Here is a 6,000-nt window from a genome sequence, read left to right on the forward strand (position 1 = left end):
GAAGCCCTCCCAAGCCATACACTGGCATTCTCACTGGTCTCCGAACGTGAGCACATTTTCTTTAGTCATGCCAGCCAGCGTATCAAAAGAAATCTAGTTCAGTCAGGAAGTAGAAGGCTGGGAATGGAGAAAGGCAATGCATAATGTAAGATAAAGACAAAATGTTAGATCCCCCTTTTCTCTTCCAAAGAGCTGGGAGTGTCTGTTTTGTCTGTGCCTTTTGTCCCTGTAAGACTTGGAAGCATCACAATACAACATCTCTACTTTATGCTGGGCTGGCTACAGTATTCCAGCAACGCAGTATCAGGTTACATACAACTGAGTCCTGGGAATGAATCGGACAATGATCTGTTCTTTTTATGGTTGATTGGAGGGAACAAACAGTGGAGAACATGCCAGCTTTTTTCTTTTCTTTTTTTACTTCCTGTGAGGAAACAAACCATTGTTTAGCAGTGGGCATGGGCTTTGCTCCTTGACAGCCTGTGTGGAAACCCATCACCTCAACGGCTATATTTGCTCCTTAGGCCAGTGGGTACATGACTCCTCTCTGTTCCTTTTCTAGTGCCCAATCCTGAGCAGGCAAGCAAGGTAACTAGTAAGAGGGAGGGACACAAATTGTGGCTTCCATTGTTTTTCCTCACATGCCTTTGCTAAAGATGGTGTATGTTAGCAGAGTGGAACACACGAAAAAAGACCGAGATAATTTTCCTCTCAAGAAAATTGGTGTGTTATTACTTTTATCTTTCCATTTTCACTTTTAAAGGAGCAGATAATCAAATGAGCCAGGTGCAATTTTAAATCAACAACCAATAAATATGAAGTAACCTGACGCGGGTGGCGCTGTGGGTTAAACCACAGAGCCTAGGACTTGCCGATCAGAAGGTTGGCGGTTCGAATCCCCGCAATGGGGTGAGCTCCCGTTGCTCGGTCCCTGCTCCTGCCCACCTAGCAGTTCGAAAGCACATCAAAATGCAAGTAGATAAATAGGTACCACTCCGGCGGGAAGGTAATTGGCATTTCCGTGTGTTGCTCTGGTTTGCCAGAAGCGGCTTAGTCATGCTGGCCACATGACCCGGAAGCTGTACGCCGGCTCCCTCGGCCAATAAAGCGAGATGAGTGCCGCAACCACAGAGTCGGTCACGACTGGACCTAATGGTCAGGGATCCCTTTACCTAACCTGACGTGGGAACATAGGAAGCTGCCTATTACTAAGCCAGACCATCAGGGCATTTAGCTCAGTATTGTCTCATGGAATAATAAGAATTTAGAGTTGGAAGGGACCACTAGGGTCATCTAGTCCAACACCCTGCAAAGCAGGAATCTTTTGTCTAACTTGGAGCTCGAACCCGCAACCCTGAGATTAAGAGTCTTGGGGTCTACCGACTGAACTATCCCAGGGTTTCATACAGGACTCTTCCTTGCCCTACCTGCAGATGCTGGAGATTGAATGCAAGACCTTCTGCATGAAAAACGTGGATGGAGAGAGGTAAGACATCCACATTCTGAAATAGACATAAAGGTTCTCATCTTTCAAGTCCCCAGCCCATCATAAATCTAGAATTCCACTCACCTGTGATGTTAGGCCTACCCCTGAATCTCCACCACAAAGATCCCCTTCCCTGAGTTGTTTCTGCAAAGTGCCAAGAACTCGGAGGGAAAGGGATCTTTCACCATGCCAGCCACCATGACGCTCTCCCATACGGCCCAAGATTTCTCCAATGAAAATAGGCATGTCCTACCGTACCTTCCAAGGGGGATTTTTTCAGCCAGAACTTGCCAGTTCCGGCACCTCTCAGGTGGGCTCCATTGCCATTCTCAGGGAAAAAAGGGAGGTGTTCATGGCGAGTTCCGGCACCTCTTTTTCTGGAAAAATAGCACTACCTTCCAACATTTATCCAATGAAAATAGGGACATCCTAAGGAAAAGTGGGACATTCTGGGATCAAATCAGAAACTGGGACAGCTTCTGTAAATCCAGGACTGTCCCCGGAAAATACTGACACTTGGAGAGACTGCTCTCCTCCTGAATCCTCTGGTCTGTGCAGAGGAGGGAAGGGGTCAAGCAGAAACTGCAACCCCCAAGCCCAGAGAAAGTATATCTCAAAAATTAAGACTAAATAAATGCTGGGAACAAATGCTTTTGGGCCCTTTGAAAATAGCATGCTGGGCTAAATTGGCCTTTGGTTTTATCCAGCAGGGCAGTCAATTCATATGACCATGGGGGCTTTGCCACACAGACCCGATAGAGATGTAGACCACATAATGGCTAAGCAATGAGAAGTACATGGATGTTAATGCTAACCTCATCTCAAATCACAGTTTGGAAACCTGCTTCTAAATCAGGGTTGCAAATTGTGATTTGGTTCTGTTGTTAGTGAAAACACCTGTGCAGGTGTAACATTAACCGTACCTTGCTCTGACTGGGGGAGGGGAGAATGCCCCGCCCAAGAAAGAAAGAAGACAGCGGAACATTGAACCACAGTCCTCTTCTGAGGTCCTGTGAAATGCAGAGAGACATCTGAGGAGAAGCCACAAGACTTTGGAAAAGAAAAGAAATGAAGTTGTATAGTGGTTAGAGCGCTGGATATGGGATGCGAAGATCCAGGTTCAAATAACCACTTTGTCATGAAGCTCCCTGGGTGATTTGGGGCCAGTCATTCAGACTTGCCTACCTCACAGGATTATTGTGAGGATAAAAATAGGGTGAAGCATGTATGCCGCCTTGAGGGCCTTGGAGGAAAAGCAAGATATAAACAGGGGCGTCTTACCCATAGAGGCTAGTGGCATGGGGTGCCAGAGTACCAAGTTCTGGAGGGCGCCAGGGAAGAGGCAGAGGCTGGACGCAACACCTCCCGGCATCAGCTCATCCGCCTCCGCCATGCCACACCGAAGCAGCGCCACGCCTGGAGACTCCGTCTGCTGCGGCCACCACAGCGCGGAGTGGCCAGCTGAGCTGGGAGGCGCCGAGTCTAGCCTCTGCCTCTTACCCACTGGAGGAGCTGCCCTCCAGCTGCTGCCCGCCTCCTCCTGCCCCACCGGCAGCGCCGTCCTCCCTAAAAAAAACTCTGGGAAACAGGGGGTGGGCACCGGAGGGAGCTTTGCACCACGGCGCCGGATATGCTTAAGACGGCCCTGGATATAAACATAACAAATAAGGACACACAGAGAGAGAATATGGGTGGGGAATCAGTGGTGACAACCAATTCTGAGTGGTGACTTCAAGGTTGGATTGCTGCAATGCACTCTGTGTGGGGCTTCCTTTGAGTGTCATCTGGAACCTGCAGCATAGTGCCTGCATGAGAGTATTTTGCAAATTCTGAGTCACTGTCCCCGTCTCAAGCCATGATCATTTGTTTTGTTTATTTGAGAACAATGCAGCTCTGCCTCTAATTAGCTGGGGGGAATGGACAGAATCTGAGGAAAGTCAGAAGGAGAAACCATTTCGCGGGGGGGGGGGGGGGGCTGAAATCGAAAGTCTCTATTCCGAGCTATTCAGATATCTGCACTGGTTGACAATTTGTTACTGGGCCAAGTTCAAAGTACTACTATGTGTATATTGAGAGCCACGGTGGTACAGTGGTCAGAGTGTTGGGCAAGGACCTGGAAGACTAGGGTTAAAATATGTATATATGCACTTGTGAATTTTGGCTTAATAAAGGTTTAACAGCCTGACATATTTATAGTAGAACTTGTCTCTGCATCCCCGATGTTGAACTTGTCATCCAAACATGGTAGAAGAGACACCTGGGACTTTCTGAAATCAGAGTGGAGTGGCTTCTTAGGAAGACGAAAACTGATATTGCTGTCCTCTGTACCAATTATTATTCGTAGCAAGAATCCTTCTGATCCCCCTTCCCCCATGAACAACCACGATTACCAACTTCAGGGAGAAAAGAAGTAATCGCAAGGAAGAACCTTAAGAAAGGACACAAAATCATTCTCCCAAACAAGAGAAACAAGAATTTAAAAGGCAAGCAGGCCCAGGAACATGTCATTTGGAACCAAGTGGACAATGCAGTCAGAAAAATAAAACCCCGGGCAAAAGCAGCATTGAAGGAGAAACAATTGCAGGCTTTGGAGAGAAAAAATATACAGGAACTAAAAGCATAGTGATGAAGAGACCAACAAAGCATCAAAGAGAGGAATAGCTAAAAGGCTCAACAAAGACTAAGCTGGAACAAAAGACCAGAAGAGACAGAGACAGAGAAAGAGAACAAAGAATGGAGAACAAAGGCACTACTTGGAAAACAAAGAGATGGGGCAGGCTCCACCTACTAACCCCCTCCAGGGATGATGAGTCGGTTTTAAAGAAGAGGACCAAAGATGTTTAGGTGGTAAGCATGAATTGGTTTATTCGCTTCCTCTTGTTGTGTGGAAGAGGTTTGTGGTACCTGAAAGTGGGCAAGCGAAAGACATGTGTGCTGATGTGAGAAGTGGCTGTAGCACAAAGATGCGTAAACATAGCAATTGAACATGCCCAATACATGGCCGCACTGACTGCGATACCTGGGACAAGTTTCAGCTTGAGGTCCTTAATTAGTTTTAAGAATAGGTCTGTTAGTTCAGGGCAACAATGGACATCCCAAATAGCATAGCCCATCCTAGAGTGGCATAGACTTGAACTGGGAGGGAGGGTGGATGCCCACACATCAGTCAGAGAGATGAATGGTCCTTCTTGTGGTTGGTTGGTTAGGACAGTGGCGGACCTTGGGGTCTCAAATTTCAGCGGTGCCCTGTGCGATGCCAAAATTCAGTGTCCCTCCCTGCCTCTCTCCTTCCATTCTACATCCCCCCCCCCGAGGCTCCGTGCCCAGTGCATCCCTCAGACATGCAAAATCTCTGCACCTCACGCATGAGACATAACACTACACCTTCTGTTTAGTTCTGGTAGAAGGGAAATGACACCCTTATTTTTGCGTCTTTCTGCCTCCTGGTAAAGATAAGTGCCCCTAAGCTTTCATGGTGACTGGAAACTCCGCTGGCCCTTTTCTCCTCCCATGGTAAAAACATCCCCAGGCAATGTGTTTCTCTGCATCTCACTGGCCAGGAAATATTAGCCGAGTGGTGGGAAAAAGAAAATAAAAGGCACTGAGGGCAGACATGCAGACCCACCTTGCAAGGGTGTCGCACACAGAGGTATTCTCTATTCTCTACTTTCACCAGAGCTAACTAATGCAATGCATGTACATTAGACCATGTGCAGCCCTCCCTGGCCCGTTAGGAAGTGAGGCTTTGTTTTGTCTCCCAGAGGAAGTGAGATTGGAGGGCCTCTTCCATGGTAGGGCTCAGACTCTGGGACTTTCTACGCAGACACATCCGCCTGTCCATTTCCACTGACAAGTGATTTTTTTAAAAAAAATTTAAAAAGTGCTTTTTAAAAAAAATTAAAAGATACACTGAACTTTTTCCCAGCTTCTAAAAAATGATGACACAGCTGCATGACTTCATATCTTTCATTCTATAACTTCCCACAGTACATGTCTTCTAGGATTCTTTTAAAAAAGTGGTTGCATATTGCTATGAATAAACTTTATTAACTGGAAAAAGCATAAATGTGTAAATAAACAACTCACAACAGAATAGCTGAACAACCTGGATTGAGAAGTTTTGTGTCTGGGATGATGTCAAGTGATATGAAAGCTTTGTTTGTGGTGTTTTATCTGTGATGGCTCATTCACACATGGAAGTCAACATCAATTAACTACTGTTGAGTGACAAGCATGTATGCATGATGCACTTACTCTCAACTGCAGTGGGTAGGGGAAGACTAATATCACCACCTTATCCTTTCTGAGAATCAAAGGTGCCAGCTCCCTGAGGCCCTGGGTGCCCGAGCACCCACAAAATTCCCTATGAAGTGGCTGCATGGCGCCCACGGCCCCACGCACATATCCAAAAGGGACTTGCATAGGACTGCATGCTTCCTCCATAAGTTCCCCTTAAGCAAGTGTGCATTCAGCCGGCGGTACTTCGCAGGGTCCAAAGCCACTCAGTTATCTGC

The sequence above is a fragment of the Podarcis bocagei genome, assembly GCF_964188305.1.
Source record: "Podarcis bocagei genome assembly, chromosome: 5".
Lineage (NCBI taxonomy): Eukaryota > Metazoa > Chordata > Lepidosauria > Squamata > Lacertidae > Podarcis > Podarcis bocagei.